This window comes from Lissotriton helveticus, chromosome 5_1, assembly GCF_964261635.1.
Source record: "Lissotriton helveticus chromosome 5_1, aLisHel1.1, whole genome shotgun sequence".
Classification (NCBI taxonomy): Eukaryota; Metazoa; Chordata; class Amphibia; order Caudata; family Salamandridae; genus Lissotriton; species Lissotriton helveticus.
In genome coordinates, this window is record NC_136065.1 from 642,037,603 (window position 1) to 642,059,795 (window position 22,193).

The window sequence follows — 22,193 nt, forward strand, 5'->3', positions numbered from 1 at the left end:
GGCAGTGTGGGCAACAGAGCAGGTACATCAGAGGCAACATAAGAGATGGGCTCAGTGCATCAACAGTCTATTGCACAGAACAGCTACATCACTGGCAGCATATGAGAGGGGCTAAGTGCATCAACAGTCCATTGCATAGAACAGTTACATCACTGGCAGCACATGAGAGGACAGAATGCAGTATCAGAACAGCAACAGGGCAGTGTGGCCAACAGAGCAGGTACATCAGAGGCAGCACGTGAGAGGGGCTAAGTGCATCAACAGTCCATTGCACAGAACAGTGACATCTCTGGCAGCATATGAGAGGGGCTAAGTGCATCAATAGTCCATTGCACAGAACAGTTACATCACTGGCAGCACATGAGAGGGCAGAATGCAGTATCAGAACAGCAACAGGGCAGTGTGGCCAACAGAGCAGGTACATCAGAGGCAGCACGTGAGAGGGGCTAAGTGCATCAACAGTCCATTGCACAGAACAGTGACATCACTGGCAGCATATGAGAGGGGCTAAGTGCATCAATAGTCCATTGCACAGAACAGTTACATCACTGGCAGCACATGAGAGGGCAGAATGCAGTATCAGAACAGCAACAGGGCAGTGTGGCCAACAGAGCAGGTACATCAGAGGCAGCACGTGAGAGGGGCTAAGTGCATCAACAGTCCATTGCACAGAACAGTGACATCACTGGCAGCATATGAGAGGGGCTAAGTGCATCAATAGTCCATTGCACAGAACAGTTACATCACTGGCAGCACATGAGAGGGCAGAATGCAGTATCAGAACAGCAACAGGGCAGTGTGGCCAACAGAGCAGGTACATCAGAGGCAGCAGGTGAGAGGGCGGAATGCAGTATCAGAACAGCAAAAGGGCAGTGTGGGCAACAGAGCAGGTACATCAGAGGCAACATAATATATGGGCTCAGTGCATCAACAGTCCATTGCACAGAACAGTTACATCAGAGGCAGCACATGAGAGGGCAGAATGCAGTATCAGAACAGCAACAGGGCAGTGTGGCCAACAGAGCAGGTACATCAGAGGCAGCACGCGAGAGGGCAGAATGCAGTATCAGAACAGCAACAGGGCAGTGGTCGTAACAGAGCAGGTACATCAGAGGCAGCACATGAGAGGGGCTAAGTGCATCAACAGTCCATGGCACAGAGCAGGTACATCAGAGGCAGCACATGAGAGGGCACAATGCAGTATCAGAACAGCAACAGGGCAGTGGTAGTAACAGAGCAGGTACATCAGAGGCAGCACATGAGAGGGGCTAAGTGCATCAACAGTCCATGGCACAGAGCAGGTACATCAGAGGCAGCACATGAGAGGGCACAATGCAGTATCAGAACAGCAACAGGGCAGTGGGCGTAACAGAGCAGGTATATCAGAGGCAGCACATGAGAGGGGCTAAGTGCATCAAGAGTCCATGGCACAGAGCAGGTACATCTGAGGCAGCAAATGAGAGGGACTAAGTGCATCAGCAGTCCATGGTACAGAGCAGGTACATCCGAGGCAGCACATGAGAGGGGCAGAGAGAATCAACAGTCCATGGCACAGAGCAGGTACATCAGAGGCAGCACATAAGAGGGGCTAAGTGCATCAACAGTCCATGGCACAGAGCAGGTGCATCTGAGGCAGCACATGAGAGGGCACAATGCAGTATCAGAACAGCAACAGGGCAGTGTTCGCAACAGAGCAGGTACATCTGAGGCAGCACATGAGAGGGGCTAAGAGCATCAACAGTCCATGGCACAGAGCAGGTAGATCAGAGGCAGCACATGAGAGGGGCTAAGTGCATCAACAGTCCATGGCACAGAGCAGGTACATCTGAGGCAGCACATGAGAGGGGCTAAGTGCATCAACAGTCTATGGCACAGAGCAGGTACATCAGAGGCAGCACATAAGAGGGGCTAAGTGCATCAACAGTCCATGGCACACAGCAGGTACATCAGAGGCAGCACATGAGAGGGGCTAAGTGCATCAACAGTCCATGGCACAGAGCAGGTACATCTGAGGCAGCACATGAGAGGGGCTAAGTGCATCAACAGTCCATGGCACAGAGCAGGTACATCTGAGGCAGCACATGGGAGGGGGACAGAGCATCAACAGTCCATGGCACAGAGCAGGTACATCAGAGGCAGCACATGAGAGGGGCTAAGTGCATCAACAGTCCATGGCACAGAGCAGGTACATCTGAGGCAGCACATGAGAGGGGCTAAGTGCATCAACAGTCTATGGCACAGAGCAGGTACATCAGAGGCAGCACATAAGAGGGGCTAAGTGCATCAACAGTCCATGGCACACAGCAGGTACATCAGAGGCAGCACATGAGAGGGGCTAAGTGCATCAACAGTCCATGGCACAGAGCAGGTACATCTGAGGCAGCACATGAGAGGGGCTAAATGCATCAACAGTCCATGGCACAGAGCAGGTACATCAGAGGCAGCACATGAGAGGGAACAATGCAGTATCTGAACAGCAACAGGGCAGTGGTCGTAACAGAGCAGGTGCATCAGAGGCAGCACATGAGAGGGGCACAGAGCATCAACAGTCCATGGCACAGAGCAGGTACATCTGAGGCAGCTCATGAGAGGGCACAATGCAGTATCAGAACAGCAACAGGGCAGTGTTCGTAACAGAGCAGGTACATCTGAGGCAGCACATGAGTGGGGCTAAGTGCATCAACAGTCCATGGCACAGAGGAGGTATATCAGAGGCAGCACATGAGAGGACACAATGCAGTATCAGAACAGCAACAGGGTAGTGTTCGTAACAGAGCAGGTACATCTGAGGCAGCACATGAGAGGGGCTAAGTGCATCAACAGTCCATGAGACAGAGCAGGTACATCAGAGGCAGCACATGAGAGGGCACAATGCAGTATCTGAACAGCAACAGGGCAGTGGTCGTAACAGAGCAGGTACATAAGAGGCAGCACATGAGAGGGGCACAGAGCATCAACAATCCATGGCATAGAGCAGGTACATCAGAGGCAGCACATAAGAGGGGCTAAGTACATCAACAGTCCATGGCACAGAGCAGGTACATCTGAGGCAGCACATGAGAGGGCACAATGCAGTATCAGAACAGCAACAGGGCAGAGGTCGTAACAGAGAAGGTACATCAGAGGCAGCACATGAGAGGGGCACTGAGCATCAACAGTCCATGGCACAGAGCAGGTACATCAGAGGCAGCACATGAGAGGGGCTAAGTGCATCAACAGTCCATGGCACAGAGCAGGTACATCAGAAGCAGCACATGAGAGGGGCTAAGTGCATCAACAGTCCATGGCACAGAGCAGGTACATCAGAGGCAGCACATGAGAGGGCACAATGCAGTATCTGAACAGCAACAGGGCAGTGGTCGTAACAGAGCAGGTGCATCAGAGGCAGCACATGAGAGGGGCACAGAGCATCAACAGTCCATGGCACAGAGCAGGTACATCTGAGGCAGCACATGAGAGGGCACAATGCAGTATCAGAACAGCAACAGGGCAGTGTTCGTAACAGAGCAGGTACATCTGAGGCAGCACATGAGAGGGGCTAAGTGCATCAACAGTCCATGGCACAGAGCAGGTACATCAGAGGCAGCACATGAGAGGGCACAATGCAGTATCTGAACAGCAACAGGGCAGTGGTCGTAACAGAGCAGGTACATAAGAGGCAGCACATGAGAGGGGCACAGAGCATCAACAGTCCATGGCACAAAGCAGGTACATCAGAGGCAGCACATGAGAGGGGCTAAGTGCATCAACAGTCCATGGCACAGAGCAGGTACATCAGAGGCAGCACATGAGAGGGGCTAAGTGCATCAACAGTCCATGGTACAGAGCAGGTACATCAGAGGCAGCACATTAGAGGGGCTAAGTGCATCAACAGTCCATGGCACAAAGCAGGTACATCAGAGGCAGCACATGAGAGGGGCTAAGTGCATCAACAATCCATGGCACAGAGCAGGTACATCAGAAGCAGCACATGAGAGGGGCTAAGTGCATCAACAGTCCATAGGACAGAACAGGTAAATCACTGGCAACACAAGTACGTGGGTCAAGCGACCCGTCATAAGGACATTAATAATGCAAGGGTGGTTACAATGGACAATCTACACACCAAGTCAAATGACATGTGAGTGATGGGAACTAAACCTCACATCACAGAATCTGGTGGACTGCTTGGACTACTTGCATCGGACACACTGTCAGCACCAGGTACATCAGAGGCAGCACATAAGAGGGGCTAAGTGCATCAACAGTCCATGGCACAGAGCAGGTACATCTGAGGCAGCACATGAGAGGGGCTAAGTGCATCAACAGTCCATGGCACAGAGCAGGTACATCTGAGGCAGCACATGAGAGGGCACAATGCAGTATCAGAACAGCAACAGGGCAGAGGTCGTAACAGAGAAGGTACATCAGAGGCAGCACATGAGAGGGGCACTGAGCATCAACAGTCCATGGCACAGAGCAGGTACATCAGAGGCAGCACATGAGAGGGGCTAAGTGCATCAACAGTCCATGGCACAGAGCAGGTACATCAGAGGCAGCACATGAGAGGGGCTAAGTGCATCAACAGTCCATGGCACAGAGCAGGTACATCTGAGGCAGCACATGGGAGGGGCACAGAGCATCAACAGTCCATGGCACAGAGCAGGTACATCAGAGGCAGCACATGAGAGGGGCTAAGTGCATCAACAGTCCATGGCACAGAGCAGGTACATCTGAGGCAGCACATGGGAGGGGCACAGAGCATCAACAGTCCATGGCACAGAGCAGGTACATCAGAGGCAGCACATGAGAGGGGCTAAGTGCATCAACAGTCCATGGCACAGAGCAGGTACATCTGAGGCAGCACATGAGAGGGGCTAAGTGCATCAACAGTCCATGGCACAGAGCAGGTACATCAGAGGCAGCACATGAGAGGGCACAATGCAGTATCTGAACAGCAACAGGGCAGTGGTCGCAACGGAGCAGGTGCATCAGAGGCAGCAAATGAGAGGGGCACAGAGCATCAACAGTCCATGGCACAGAACAGGTACATCTGAGGCAGCACATGAGAGGGCAAATTGCAGTATCAGAACAGCAACAGGGCAGTGTTCGTAACAGAGTAGGTACATCTGAGGCAGCACAGGAGAGGGGCTAAGTGCATCAACATTCCATGGCAGAGAGCAGGTACATCAGAGGCAGCACATGAGAGGGCACAATGCAGTATCAGAACAGCAACAGGGCATTGTTCGTAACAGAGCAGGTACATCTGAGGCAGCACATGAGAGGGGCTAAGTGCATCAACAGTCCATGGCACAGAGCAGGTACATCAGAGGCTGCACATGAGAGGGCACAATGCAGTATCTGAACAGCAACAGGGCAGTGGTCGTAACAGAGCAGGTACATCAGAGGCAGTACATGAGAGGGCACAGAGCATCAACAGTCCATGGCACAGAGCAGGTACATCTTAGGCAGCACATGAGAGGGCACATTGCAGTATCAGAACAGCAACAGGGCAGTGTTCGTAACAGAGCAGGTACATCTAGGCAGCACATGAGAGGGGCTAAGTGCATCAACATTCCATGGCAGAGAGCAGGTACATCAGAGGCAGCACATGAGAGGGCACAATGCAGTATCAGAACAGCAACAGGGCAGTGTTCGTAACAGAGCAGGTACATCTGAGGCAGCACATGAGAGGGGCTAAGTGCATCAACAGTCCATGGCACAGAGCAGGTACATCAGAGGCAGCACATGAGAGGGCACAATGCAGTATCTGAACAGCAACAGGGCAGTGGTCGTAACAGAGCAGGTGCATCAGAGGCAGCACATGAGAGGGGCACAGAGCATCAACCGTCCATGGCACAGAGCAGGTACATCAGAGGCAGCACATAAGAGGGGCTAAGTACATCAACAGTCCATGGCACAGAGCAGGTACATCTGAGGCAGCACATGAGAGGGCACAATGCAGTATCAGAACAGCAACAGGGCAGTGTTCGTAACAGAGCAGGTACATCTCAGGCAGCACATGAGAGGGGCACAGAGCATCAACAGTCCATGGCACAGAGCAGGTACATCGGAGGCAGCACATGAGAGGGGCACAGAGCATCAACAGTCCATGGCACAAAGCAGGTACATCAGAGGCAGCACATGAGAGGGGCTAAGTGCATCAACAGTCCATGGCACAGAGCAGGTACATCAGAGGCAGCACATGAGAGGGGCTAAGTGCATCAACAGTCCATGGTACAGAGCAGGTACATCAGAGGCAGCACATAAGAGGGGCTAAGTGCATCAACAGTCCATGGCACAAAGCAGGTACATCAGAGGCAGCACATGAGAGGGGCTAAGTGCATCAACAATCCATGGCACAGAGCAGGTACATCAGAAGCAGCACATGAGAGGGGCTAAGTGCATCAACAGTCCATAGGACAGAACAGGTAAATCACTGGCAACACAAGTACGTGGGTCAAGCGACCCGTCATAAGGACATTAATAATGCAAGGGTGGTTACAATGGACAATCTACACACCAAGTCAAATGACATGTGAGTGATGGGAACTAAACCTCACATCACAGAATCTGGTGGACTGCTTGGACTACTTGCATCGGACACACTGTCAGCACCAGAAACAGGAGTGTGAGACACAGCCACAGCTCTAGTGACTGACACATGAGCCATAGACCCTGACACACTGCCAGCACCAGAAACAGGAGTTTGAGACACAGCCACAGCTCTAGTGACTGACACATGAGCCATAGACCCCAACACACTGCCAGAACCAGAAACAGGAGTGTGAGACACAGCCACAGCTCTAGTGACTGACACATGAGCCATAGACCCGACACACTGCCAGCACCAGAAACAGGAGTGTGAGACACAGCCACAGATGTAGTGACTGACACATGAGCCATAGACCCAGACACACTGCCAGAAACAGGAGTGTGAGACACAGCCACAGCTCTAGTGACTGACACATGAGCCATAGACCCAGACACACTGCCAGCACCAGAAACATAAGTGTGAGACACAGCCACAGCTCGACTGACTGACACATGAGCCATAGACCCAGACACACTGCCAGCACCAGAAACAGGAGTGTGAGACACAGCCACAGATCGACTGACTGACACATGAGCCATAGACCCAGACACACTGCCAGCACCAGAAACAGGAGTGTGAGACACAGCCACAGATCGACTGACTGACACATGAGTCATAGACACAGACACACTGCAGCACCAGAAACAGGAGTGTGAGACACAGCCACAGATCGACTGACTGACACATGAGCCATAGACCCTGACACACTGCCAGGACATGTCCCTGTACAGTGACCAACAAATACCATGCCAGCATCTGACACATGAGAGTGGCGGACACACACAGTGCCAGTACCTGAAATAGGAGAGGGCACAACTGACACAGTGCTACTACATGATGCATAACAGCGAACAACAGACACAGTGCCACTATCTGACACATGAGAGTGAACTGCAGCTGCGCCACTAGGACCACTAAAATGATGAGCCACAGGGCTGTATGGGCCAGGAGGCAGGGTGGCTCTGGGAGCTGGGGATAGCTGTACTGGAGCGACATCGGGGTGGTCAGGTGTCAATGGTGTGTGTCTACGTTTCTTAGGGATATGTGAGGGCACCCTGGACATGACTGGACTGGTAAGAATGGTAAAAATATACTAGCTCGCAGTTGGAACCAAACGGACCTCAACCTACTTTCGTCGTCCCTGGCTTCCTCAATGCCTGATCTTACTGGTCACTCCTTAGATTCGCAGACAGAAGCCATTAGCACCTGGCTCTCTGCCTCCTGCGATCAGGTTGCCCCGCTTAAAAAGGTTAAATCTGTCCGCCCCCACAACGCACATAAATGGTTCACCAAGGAGCTCAAAGATCTTAAACTCGATCTCAGGCGTTCGGAGCGCCACTGGAGACGTAACTACTGCCCCATTCTCCGCGCCAAATATAAACTCCTCCTTAACGACTATAAAAAAGTGATCTTGACGGCCAAAACCAACTACTTCACCGAGAGAGTTGCTCTCTCTGCCAATAAACCCCGAGAAATGTTCTCCCTGGTTCATCATCTCGCCACCTCCGACCGCACCAGCACCTGTCTTGTCCCTACCCAGACCCTCTGCTTCTTACTTAACGACTATTTCATTGACAAGATCACCAACATAAAGGCCAATATTCCCTTGGCGCAGCAAACCGGTGTTTCCTGTCCCCTCCCTCTGCCCCCCTCGTCATTGGACCACTTTTCTCCCATTTCCGTTGATTGCTTTCTTAACTTGCTCTCCAAAGTCAAATCTGGCTCGCCAGCAGACTGTGCCCCGGCACGGATCCTCAAAGCTCTTCTCACCAGCTGTCCCGCTCCTCCTCTTGCCCTTCTTAACGCCTCTTTGGCTTTGGGTTCTGTTCCCTCTTCTTTTAAAACCGCAATGGTTCTTCCCATTCTTAAGAAACCTGGACTAGATCCCTCTCTCCCCTCTAATTTCCGGCCTATTTCTCATCTCCCTTACTTGGGGAAGATCCTTGAAAGCCACGTTACATCTTGCCTGTCCTCTTATGTCGAGGAGAACCACCTCCTGGCCTCCCATCAGGCAGGCTTTTGACCAGGACACTCCACGGAGACAGTGATCATCGCCGTCCTGGACGAACTCAAGGGGAAAGCTGACACCAATCTTCCTCAAGCCCTGGTTCTCCTCGACCTGTCCGCTGCGTTTGACACGGTCGACCATGCCACCCTTCTCGACCGTGTCAGCGCAGCGGGCATTCGGGGCGTAGCCTTTTCTTGGCTTGCGTCCTTTCTTTCGGGCAGGTCCGAAGCGGTTCACCTCTCGGGTTTTTCCGCTCCCCCTCGTTTAGTCACCTGTGGGGTCCCTCAAGGTTCCTCCCTCTCCCCTCTTCTTTTTAATCTCTATATCCACCCCCTTATTATTTCCCTCCGCGAGCTGGGGGTCTCTGTGTATAATTAAGCGGACGACCTCCAGCTCGTCTTTGATCTTTCTTCCCCCTCGGTGTCCCTTCCCAAATTCTGCTCCACTTTAGTTTTTATTTCTGAATGGATGAGCGCTAATCACTTAAAGCTCAATCCTGATAAAACGGAGCTTGTCCTCACGGGTGGCCCTTCCAATCCTTGGTCTTCGATCCACTGGCCCCCTTCTTTTGGTTCCCCTCCCGTTCCGGCCCTTTCCGTTCGGACCCTGGGCATTAAGGTCAGCCATGACCTCACCATGCATGCCCAAGTCAGCTCCGTCGTATCCTCTTGTTTTTTGTCCCTTCGCCTCATCCGGAAGATCTCCCGGTATTTCTCAGTGGATGCCCTTAAATTCATAGTCCTGGCCCTTATCACCTCTCGCCTTGACTATGGGAACAGCCTGTACGTGGGCATACCTGCCTATGAAACTCGACGCCTACAGGCCATCCAAAATCAGGCTGCCCGCCTCATCCTCCGCCTTCCCAAATCATCCCACATCACACCTGCACTCAAGTCCCTTCATTGGCTCCCCGTACACTTCAGATCATTTTTTAAATTGGCCTGCCTGGCCTTTCGGGCTTACACCCACTCAGCCCCCCTTTTCATTAGTTCTATGATCACCCCCTATGCCCCGACCCGTACTCTTCGTTCCTCTTCTCTTTCCCTCCTGCATGTTCCCCGCTTTCGCAAATCCAGAACGGGGGGTACCCGATTCTCGGTTCTGGCCCCCCGGTTCTGGAACACTCTCCCTCTCTCTATCCGCTCTATCCCCATCTATGCCCACTTTCGTAAAGCCCTGAAAACATTTTTGTTCTCCCAGGCATTTCCCTGTTAGCTCCCTTGGTCTCCCCCGCAGAGTCTAGTCTAGTCTCAGCGCCAGGAAGCCGCTCGGCCGCAGTGCGCTTTATTAAGTTTCTTTTTCATTTCATTTTTCATTTTCATTTCATTTCATTTCATTTCATAAGTGGTGCGGCCTCATCTGAAATATCACCCATCAAAGGTGGATCATGTGCTGGTGGGGGTCTGCTCTCTGGGGACATGCTGGACCCTGCTTGTCATTTGCTGTGGGCCTGCCTTCTGCCCTCTGCATCATGTGTAATCGGGGATGCAACAACAATGTACTCCTTCCTCTGTTTCTGCGGGGCGTGGATGGGAGTAGAGGTATGGGGGGACTCCACCACTGACACATGTGTTTTACGTTCCTTCAACAACATCAGCCTCAGTGCAGCCAGGGGTGATGTATGCCTGTCCTTGATGGAGCTCGTGTCTATGGGAGAACCCTTGGCCCTAGGATGTGCCTTGGCCGTAGGAGGTGTCCTGTCACTGGAATGTCCCTGATCCCTGGGCGGTGCCCTGTCCCTGGGTGCAGACTTGTCCATTGTAGTGTACCTGTCCTTTGAAGTGACCTTGTCCTTGGGAGTGTCCCTGCTCTTGGGAGGTGGCCTTTCCTTTGTAGTGTCCTTGTCCCTGGGAGTGTCCCTGCTCTTGGGAGTTGCCCCTTCCTTTGTAGTGTCCTTGTCCTTGGGAGTGTCCCTGCTCTTGGGAGTTGCCCTTTTCTTTGAAGCGTCCTTGTCCTTGGGAGTGTCCCTGCTCTTGGGAGTTGCCCTTTCTTTTGTAGTGTCCTTGGGAGTGTCCCTCCTCTTGGGAGTTGCCCTTTCCTTTGTAGTGTCCTTGTCCTTGGGAGTGTCCCTGGACTTGGGAGGTGCCCTTGCTTTGGGAGTACCTTTTGTGGGGGATGCCTGTGTAGCATGTGAAGCCATTTCCCCCAACACCCCTTGAGGATCCTGTGTGTCAACTCCAGTGTAGCTCACCACGTCTTCGGTGAAAGATTTCCCTGTCCTAGGGGATGGTGTCTGTGCCCTCCATGCCCTGCCTTGCTGCCTGTGGCTGCTTCTAGTGCAATAACCTGTAAATGAGGCCTGGTCTGAAAATTCACTCGCTCCTGAGACATCAAGTGGTGTGGATGGGGGAACAGAAGTAGCACCCTGTCTATTCGACTGTAGAATGGCTGAAGACACAGTGTTTGCTAATGACTGAACTGTTCTGTGGAGCCCAGCAACATCGCCATGCATCCCGTCCATGAATGCCACCACCTGCCTCAACTTCCTATCGTTTTCTTGGAATGCATTGATCATGTTGGTCTGCCCTACACACAGCTGTCGCAGCAGATCAACAGCCTCAGCACAAAGTGCACTTTGTGTCACAGGGGCACGGTCTGCGGTGCCTGCACCGAAGGCAACTCTGCTCCCCCTACTCTGGCGAGCACGAGCAGTACTTGTTGCAGTTGGTGGCAGTGTGGGCCCTGTGTGCTGTGTCCCGACTGAAGGTGTTGATTGCCCACTCCCTGTCTGTGACAACAGTGCTGACTCACCAACACTGTCTGAAGATGAGGACGATGGTGTTTCCACATGTGAGTCCTCAGGGACGGTTCTGTCCCCCTCTCCAGGGCTGCCCTCTTCAGTGTCAGTCTGCGTGTGTGTGATCTCGGATCCGGATGCATTGCCACCACTCATCTCCGTCGTCTGTGGGTCAGTGCCCTCTGCCAAAGCTGAAACAGAGAGAAAAGAGGTTTAACTAAGTGCCACACTCACATACTGAAGGTTACAAAATCACAACTTTCCTTACAGTCGAATAACATGTAGCACCCATACTGCACACGACCCACCCCTACCAGACATCCTCATATCAAAGAACCGGTGGTGGCTGTGAAACATGTACATCATACAAACAGGGCAAGTGCATGCAGACCACCACACATGTCATGCCATGGGACCACAGACCTCAACGGCATGTCCTGGAACCCTCAACAACAAAGCAAGTGGTATGTCCACCTGACGGACATGGATGCTACCGCTCACTCCGCTAATGGCACCAACATGCAATTGCAGCAAAACAAACGCACCACGGATGTCACTACTGTGTCTGAGCACCAATACATGCATGCACTCACAAGTCACAGACACATACAGTCTGCTTACCGCTAGTTTGCTGTTGATCCCCTCTCAGCCGGGCGGACAGGTCAGGATGCGTCACAGCAATGATACGGTGCATTAGAGGGGTCATGGTGCGTCGGGCCAGACGGGTGTATCTTGGAATCATCCCCAGTGTTATCTCCGCAACGTTCTTGCTTAGCCTGGATATGTCGTCCCGGCGCTTGTGGCAGTGTGTGTGTCATCTATTGCACACCCCCACTGCCCGTACATCACGTGCTATGGTCCTCCACACGGCCTTGAGAAGGTGCAGCTTGACCTACCATGATGGGAGACAAGAGGGGAACGTTAGTGGACAGTTTGACATTCACAAACATCATAGAAACACGTATCTCCATGCAGGCATGCTCAGTACAACACATGTGGAGGTCCCACAGCACACCGCCAAGCTTGCAGAAGCCAGGAGTCAGTGACCACCTCATGCCCACCAACATGTTCCCCAATGCACTTACCACCTGTCCGGGGGCACCGTAGAGCCGTTCATAGTGGCTGAGCACGCCATCCACAAGGACATCCAGCTCCGCTGCGGTGAAGGGACGAGACCGGATCTCTCGCACTCTCTGCATGGCAAGGTCCAGGACTGTGCCACTACAGCAGCAGTTGTTGGACAGCTCAGCAGCAGCAGGTCGAGGTGATGGTCGCAGGCAGCAGTTGTTGGATAGCTCAGCAGCAGCTGGTCGAGGTGATGGTCGCAGGCAGCAGTTGTTGGATAGCTCAGCAGCAGCAGGTCGAGGTGATGGTCGCAGGCAGCAGTTGTTGGATAGCTCAGCAGCAGAGAGGTCGAGGTGATGGTCGCAGGCAGCAGTGGCTGAAAGCAGTGAATGTGTGCTGCAGAAATTCACACATATATAGGGCCCTGAGCTCATATCAGTGGCACACGTCTGCAGCAATTGGTTTTCCCTGGATGCCTCATTCAAAAGAGCCAATGACTGGCCCTGGTGTGGCGGTGCACGGCTTCCGCTATTTTTGAATGCGCATACGCGCCCCGCGTTATCTGTTTCCATTGGCTAAATGTGCACGGACCGTCACGGTCACACATCGGCAACCGCATGTGCGCGTTTCCGCGACGGTGCATCATTTGAAAAAAAACTGCTGCTGAGCCCCATACGGAATCCTACTACCCCTGGTGAAATGCGTTATAATGATGCCCATGGGAGGACACGTCGAGTGGTGGAACGTACTTTTGGACTGCTGAAGTCTAGGTTTCGCTGCCTGGATAAAACCGGAGGGGCCCTGCCATACTCACCATCCAAAGTATGCAAAATCGTGATTGCATGCTGCATGCTCCACAACCTGGCCTTGCGCAATAACATTGAACTGATCATGGACCCTGAAGACCAACAGGTTGCTCCGCCTCCCATCCCACCCATGTCCACTGATGAGGATAGTGGTGAGGAAGAAGGTGTGGACCAGAGGCGTCAGCTCATTGATCGCTATTATCCTTGAATGTGAGTAACTACCTCTTGTGCAGCTAGACAATGCGTGATGTATGTTTGCTGGTGGAGTGTGGATGTGGTGTGTCTATGCTGCCTGTTCTGGTATGTTCTGTTTGCAAATGTGTGTGGTAGATGGTGTACATGCAAAGCTCCCTGATGTGTGTCCTGTGATCCACTTCATTGGTGATGAGTGTGGTTTGTGGGATGTTGCAGTACAGTGTGTTGTGATGGGTGTGAATCACTTTCCTGACCTGTGTTTGTTGTTCTCTAATTATCCCTAGGTCACTCCCACAGAGGCATGATTCTCAAGAACATTGATACCTGCACCTGGTAACTACAAATCCTAAGACAATCATGTGATTAAAACATGGAGGTCACACAGCATTGAGTGTTTACGTGGTGTTTATTAACAGGTTGTGGATTGATGTTGGTGCATATTACCAATTAGGTGTTGTGGGGGAAGTGAGAGTTGAAGGTCATGGCAGATGAAAACACAGTGTGGACACCACATTGTGTGATGTCCACCTAGTCCAACAGACGTGTGCCAATGCTTGGCATTGTGGGACAGGCTAGTTGGCAGGGTGAATGGCAGGCTCAAGGATGGGTGAAGTCAGTTGCGGCCCCTCTTGGAGTGGGTAGATGAGGCATTTCTACTGCTCTCAGCGGAGACAGCTGTGGGGGCAGGTTGGTCAGGGGCCACCTCCCTGTCCGTGGGCTCAGGTGTGGGTGGCGGTGGTGTTGGTGACCTGTCCCGCTGGGCACTTCGGTGAGGGGGTGGTGGTGTGGCGCGGGATAACCAATCCCTCCACATGGCAGTTTGCTGGCCCATGAGGTCCACAATTTGGCCAATGCGTGTCTCAATGGACCGGAGCAGCTGGCTGCTCTCTTGCGAGTCTTGGTGGGCCCGATCGGACTGTGCCTGCGACCGCTCATAGGGGGCATGGACTCTGGCGATGGCTTCCAGGGTCTCAGCACCAGGATGGGGTGGGTGTCCTTCACCACCTCGCCTAACAACTGCACTCCTGGTTGTGAGCTGTGGCCTCACCTGTGTCCTCCCCCGTCCACTCTCCCTGCTTGCCTGGGATGTCGATGGGCCAGCATCGGGCAATGGGTCAGGCAGGGTGGCACAGGCAGGAGTGGTGGTGGTGGTGGTGGTGGTGGCTGCACAGTTCACGATGGCAGATGTTGGTGTAGTGACACAGGCCAAGGTGGTGGAGGCAGGGATGTCCTGGGAGCCTGATGGCCCTGGGAGTCTGCTTGGGCCCGCATCGTCCTCTACACCCGAGCTGTCAATGGGATCGTCCCTAGAGAGTCCGTGCTGTGAGGGGGGCGAATGTTGCTGGCGGTTGCTGCTTTCGCCGGTCAAATTGCGATCACCTGAGGGACAAGATTTTGAGAATCAATGTTGTGGACATGACATGTTTTTGGTACCAACATTACAAATCACTATGTAATCAGGACATGCTCGTTGTTGTCATCATGTTGTTGTGGTTGACAGTACAGGCCAATATGGTGGCGTGGAGGTGGGAAGGCAATACTTGGATATGTGTGGTCCTGTCCTGCTATTGGATGTTCCCCCTGTGAAGATGTCTATGTACATGTCAGTTTGCAGGAGGAGATGCAGTGGTCAGCAAATGGTTTGATGACTCAATCTTGCTCTGGGATGACACATGGGGGCCTGTGGGGAGTTGTAGTGCTGGTCTCTCACACCCCCCAACCCCCACCACCCTCCCTGTGGACATGGGGGCCTGTGGGGAGTTGTAGTGCTGTTTTCTCACACCCACAACCCCAACCACCCTCCCTGTGGACATGGGGGCCTGTGGGGAGTTGTAGTGCTGGTCTCTCATACCCCCACCCACCTCTAACCCCCCCACCCTTCCTGTGGACATGGGGGCCTGTGGGGAGTTGTAGTGCTGGTCTCCCACACCCCCACCCACCTCTCACCCCCCACCACCCTCCCTGTGGACATGGGGGCCTATGGGGAGTTGTAGTGCTGGTCTCTCACACCCCCCACCCACCTCTCACACACCCCCCACCGCCCTCCCTGTGGACATGGGGGCCTGTGGGGAGTTGTAGTGCTGGTCTCTCACACCCCCAACCCCCAACCCTCCCTGTGGACATGGGGGCCTGTGGGGAGCTGTAGGGCTGGTCTCTCACACCCCACACCCCCCACCACCCTCCCTGTGGACAGGGGGGCCTATGGGGAGTTGTAGTGCTGGTCTCTCACACACCCCACCCACCTCTCACACACCCACCACCACCCTCCCTGTGGACATGGGGGCCTGTGGGAGTTGTATTGCTGGTCTCTCATACCCCCCACCCACCTCTCACACCCCCACCACCCTCTCTGTGGACATGGGGCCCTGTGGGGAGTTGTAGTGCTGGTATCTCACACCCCACAACCCCCACCACCCTCCCTGTGGACATGGGGGCCTGTGGGGAGTTGTGGTGCTGGCTGCTTTGACAACATACAAGGCTGGGAACGTAGGAGGCAACATTTGTGTTTGGTCATGGTGGGTGCATTTGAGCCCAGGACTTCACATTTGGGTGACTATGTGGCCCACATGCATGGATTGGAGCCTGGGAGATGTGTCTTGGCAGTTGTTCAATGCAGACCATGGCAGTGTGATGGTGGTCATTGGTTTGTACTTACCAGCCTTTAGTCCCTCTTCGATTCCTTCCAGGCTCTCAGGGTGCAGTATGCCCAGCACCTTCTCCTCCCATTCTGCATATGGTATGGGCTCCGGGGGAGTGCCGCCGCCAGTGTGGTGTGCCCTCAGGTGGTTCTTTGCCCTGATGCCTTTCACCCTTGTCAGTGCTGGAACAAAAAGCTTTTGATATCAAAGATCGTTTGGCTGTTTTACAGGACTTGAATGAAACAAGAAAAAGTCTAAGTAACACAAAGATAAAGCCAACGGCCACTGAAGAAAAACCACCTGTCCCAGCAAGACCTGTCTGGATTCCAAAGATTGGGGATCTGGTCAGAGAGAAGATCGCGGTGAAGAAGGAATGTGGGCCTTCTTACAGAAAAGCAGTACCTGTCTTAGCTATCAGCGGAACAAGATCAGTAGTACTACCGCCCCTTGCTGGTAAAACCCAGAGAACCGAGTTGTATCAATCGACCTGGTAAAACCACATCCATGTGGCCAATAATAAGTAGTAGGCCCAGTGGACTCCCAAGATGTAGCAGAAGACCAAACCTTGCTACAATCAAAGAGGTTCAAAGTGAAAGAATAATCCCATTTGATAAATCTGCAGTGAATAAAAAAGGACTATGCAATAAAGCCATGGAACTTGTGCCTCTTGAAACCCAAATTGCACCAGTTCGTCAAGAAACACCTGTCTACAATGATGTAGCCTCAGACTATTCTAATAAGACAAAGGAAGAAGCAAATCCGGAGATCAATGAAAATACGGAAGCAATTGCAACAATTGACAGAACTGCATCTGGCTACTTTATCAATTTCGATGACTTTTCTGATGATCCAAGTGAACATGGAGACAAGCCAGCAAACAAAAAAACTTTCAAAGACAAAATTACAGAACTCTTTAAACAACTTGGAGAAACATATCTGATTTCACCATGGATTGAACTTTGGATTGTGTTAGGTGTACTTTTCCTCCTGCTCTGGCTCATCTTAGTTTTAAGCTTGGGAAGAATGATTGATGGGAAATACAGTACAATGGACACAGCAAGTCAGAACATCAACTTGGTTCTAAAACCTCACAGATCCTCTCACACTGAAAAAAGAGAACTATCATCAGTCAACATCACAGCCATTCCTATACCTGGTGGTCTAGCATTGGACAATACTGATTACGGAATCTATGGCCCGGTTGAGCTCTTGAAATATCCACATCAGTTCAAGATTTCTTTAAGTGACTTTGTATCACCTAGTACTTTCTCTGATGATTGGGACTTTGGAAATATTAATAATATGATGTCAGATTTAGAAATGTCAGCAAAATGTACAGAACATGATTATTTACAGGGTTCATCGAATTATGAAGAAATGTATTGCTTTAACCATTTTGGGCATCATTATTTGCATAAATATGCTAATCCTGGAAATGTTTTTAGTTATAATCAGTGGGAACATTGTCCAACTCCGCCAAAAGGCAGTTCGAAACATTTTATGAAAAATTCCCATACTTCTCATGGTTTAATATGATCCAGAAACGTTTTATTTTAAAATTATGAATGAGACAGGAGTGAAAAACATGTTGACAAATACTAAATTGATATACTCTGAAAAGTTTTATGAAAAAAATTCTACATTTGGTTTTGTATTTTGGAAAAACAACATTGAGACAAAAACTGTCTGGGGTACAAAAGATTGGCAGGTACAAGGTTTAGAATCATTATTCAGAGCCTGCATGATCCCAGAACAAATGATGTTCCTGAATGACACCATTCAACAAACAACCTGTCTTGGCCTAGCCAAAATAAAAGATTTAAATAACCCGTCTATACCAAAGCCTATGCCTGATAGAAATAACACTACAAATGAGGGGTTAGACGTGTCCTATATATTAAAACAAAACAGAACTAATCCTGATTGGAAAAAAAATTTGATCTGGCCCACAGACACTAATAACTGTCAAGATAGATTCCTGAACAAAATACAGGGGTTCAAACAGAACAGGCCAGACCCAAGATATTCCCAGAGACAACATCCAGGGATAATACCAACATACAGTGTAGGAAAACTATGCCTCGAATGGCTACAGAAATCCACACTACCCGAAATTAAGCAACACTTAACTTTACTTAAAGAAGGTGCTGACTTGCGAGATTTCTTACTGGGACCTCGCAAACAGCGTCAAAAACGTTTAATATACGCCGGTATATATGCAGCTTACAACGAAGCTTGGAAAGTAACACAAATTGAAACTGCTGAAAAAATACGAGAAATTGATCGTATTAATTTGGAAAAATCACTGTCTGTAGTGGACAATGGGTTAACGACTCTGTCCTCCAGAATTTATTCACTGGACAGCATTGTATCATCTGCTATTGATATAATAGAATAGGATATGCTAATGTTACAACATGGCCAATCCCAATTATTTTCTATTGTACAGTTAGGCTGGACGTTACAAAATCTGCGTTCAGGCAACGTGCCATGGCGTCTAATCAACACAAAGTCATTATTTTCTATCTTTAACCTTACTGATAGACAAATCTCTTTGGCACAAAGAGGGGAAGACTATACGGTGCTGAGCATTGAAAAACTAGAAAAATTACCATTGACAATGTCAGAACGACCTGTCATTGAATGGATAATACATGGTACAATTACAATTCCGATAACAACTTTTCAGTTTCAATACTGCCAAAAGTATATACCAGCAGGCCTGTATGAAAGGTTGGGTAAAGGATACATCAAGTCAACCTGGAATTTGCCTTATACACATAGATGTTGGAGTGGGGGCAAGAAAGAGGTATTTTTTAGTGGTAACAACTGTAAAAAATCACTAAGCGGTACACTTCTGTGTCAAGGAATTAACTTGCATGGAGCCTGCGAAGGTTCATCAAATAACCTTTCATGTCACCAGCACGGCACCCCTGCTACACAGATAGAGTCTTTTTTTAGACAGCTTTCCAACGGCAGCTACGTTATAATAAGTGACCACAGCTGTTGTGGCATGATGCCAGGAAAAGCCTATCTCGTGAGCGTTACTTCCATGGTCCCTTGTTGTATGCAAGTATTGTATCCAAACAGCAAACCAGACATGGAGGCGGCAATATGGCCTTCTTTAAATATCTCTTCTATTCGAATTGATACTTTAAGCAGAATGATGTCTTTTCTTTTACAAAAAACTGTGCCTTTAACCTCGTCTAGAGAAACGTATGATCTGCAAGTTGCAAGGACAGCAGCTGAGATACATGCATTATTATCAACAAATTGCCCTGTACATTTCGTAGAAATGTTAAGTCAAATCTTAAACATGTCAGATACCAGTGGCATCGCACATGTATTTAAGACAATTTTTTTCGGGAATGTTAGCACCCTTTGAAGCAGTTCTTGGCATCTTCCCGAATTTTGTGCATTCTGTATTCGGTGGCCTGCCTCTGATCTTGGGACTCGTAGCAGGAATCTTATTTTTGTTCCTTCTGCTTCGATATGGCAAGTCAAGTCACAGACAAAACTCAGGCTACAATGGAAGACACGATCCTAGCAATGCAATACCGAGAGCGGATTACTAAAGTCCTCGGCTTGGCTCGGCTAAGAGATCTGAATACGACCTGGTTTCTTTCATTCAGACCAATCTGGCAAGATTGCATCCTACCTGTTCTACGATGCTTGCTTTGTGGAGAAGAATGCGTGTTAGACGTCTGTCTCACACTCCCATAGCAGTACCTATGGATGTCGATACTTTGCTTGGTTCGGTAACTGCTCATGCAACGTGTTGTCCCCAGCGGCTACCCATTCTGATGACGGCATTCGTTGAGACCTCACCATTACGATTAGGTGGCGGTGAGGTACAAGATGAAAGCAGCACACAGGTACAACCTTCCGTGACCATTGCTGATCTAAACACCGAAGATGGCAATGCTTCGCACATATGCACTATTTCTACTTTTTCGGACCTGGTCCAACTTTCACCTATTGTTGTAGACAAATTTTTTACCAGCCTATCTGAGTTAATGTTCTCTCCTAACAACGAGAATAACTTTTGAAATAGTGAGCACACAGCGTTCCCTGAAACTCTGAATTCGGCCTTCAGTTTTGATAAACAGAACTTCTAAAAAACATTGGAACAATTTTTTTTTCCCGAAAGCAAAATTATTTTTCTCCAGTCCCCAAAAAATGTACCCTTCTTTGGCACATGATACTCTGCTTAAAGTAGAACTATTCTTAGAGAACAAGATTTCAATTTTGACTTAGCCTCTAGCACATGTACAGTCTTGTATAAATATGTGATGAAATGGTCTCGACCTTCTCTTCTGTATTAAGAGCCATTTCAAAAATGTACATTTCGTGATTCATTCAGTCAACGTTACAAAATATGCATTATCTTTATTATACTCATTTTTCGTGTATACACAATTTCAAATGCTTTCAATGTATTTTGGGGTGGGCTGGAAAACACAAGCATCGTTATATGTTTAGTATTGCTTAGTATTTAGTAATGATGGACATTATACGTGGAGTGGGTGTTGTGAATATATCTAGGACCCTAATTAGATATTCCCGATTTATGCCCTTGTGTGGTTATAACAAATCATATCCTTATAAAGGCATAAGAATCACATCCATATTAAGTCATAGCCAATGCAGTCCAAATAGGGCTACTCCCATAGACTCCTAGAAAGTACAACGCGTTTTTAAACAAACCAAGCCTCCAGCAGCCCGGGAATTCCCCCTGCTTCTGTTTTGATTTGTCCTAGAACACCTGAGAGTCCTGAAAGAACTGCCAGTTCTTAGTGACGTCTTATGTCCAACCTTACGTCAAACTCAGCACCTTCCCGGTATAAATATACCAACATCTGCCTTAAGCCGTAAGCAACACAAGGTGGTTTGGAGCAGATCGGCTATCTACTTGCCCGACGCCGTGCTGATACGAGTGCTGAAGGAAGCCGACCCTCCCTGCTGACGCCCTGAGAGAGACGCTGTCTTTTCTCCTGCCGAGAAATCCAGATCCAGTGTTTCCCTGCTACCCTCACGGGTTGCTGGGAGATCGAGTCCTGAGAGAGAGATACAAGACCTCCTTCATTCTATACCCAAGGTACGGAGCTGATTAGACCCTAAGAGAATTCTTGATTCAGATTCTTGGCAAAAACTGTAACTCCTTCCCACGTACTAGGCTTAGGTTAGGTACAGTGGGGTAGGCGCATCTTAGAAACACCAGTTGAGTATGTTTAGTCGTCATTTTATCATTGTATGTATTTTATCCATTTTAAGTATCTTATGGCTTAGAAACCATATGAATACTTTTACAGTATTATTTTATAATATTCCTTTTACTGTACGCACTTTACTTTATGACAAGTATTGCAATTGTGGCAATTCACTTCTCTTGCATGAGAAAGAAGACTGCTCAATAAATAACCCTTTTATTTAAAACGCCCGTCTCTCTATTTCTATGCACTTCTGGTGAAACGAAGCATGCATGATTGACTGAGTAAAATAGTTATCTATTGTTTCCGCGACTCTGGAGATATTCCTTATTTCAGGGGGAACAAAGTTGTCATGTTATATGGTTGTCAGAAGCTAATCCCTTCTTGTCTATTCAGGAAAGTTAACACCTTCTTGTTTACTCGAGAAAGTTTCTAGTGACCTCTGAGCTAGCTGGCACACACACAATTAAGTCTAACATATTCAATAGAGACCTAGTCGACCTCAGTCCTACGTCTACACTATCGTTTATGTAATTCCAATGCGCAGAGCCTATTGGGAATATAGGAACTACACTACAAATGTTGTTTATATCACTTCCCGCAGTGAATAAACACGTTTAAGCCCTCAAAGTGTGGATTTGGGTCATTTTAAGTCACTTTTACCCTTGCGCCAAATCTTGAGTTTTGACTCCCTAGAAGCATGAAAACGACTATAAATACGGTCATTTTATCTCCAAAAGTGATGATCCACATCTGAAAGTCAAAATTAGTTGAAAGATGGAAATTATCAAAACGGACCATTTTGGTCATCTCAGAGCAATTTCCTCAGGTCGCGGGTCATCGATTATTTTGCATTAAAATTCGGACCATCTTGCATGAACATGAATTACCTCTAAATGGTGATTATATAACTTCCCGCAGTGAATAAACACATTGTAAGCCCTCGAAATGAGCATTTG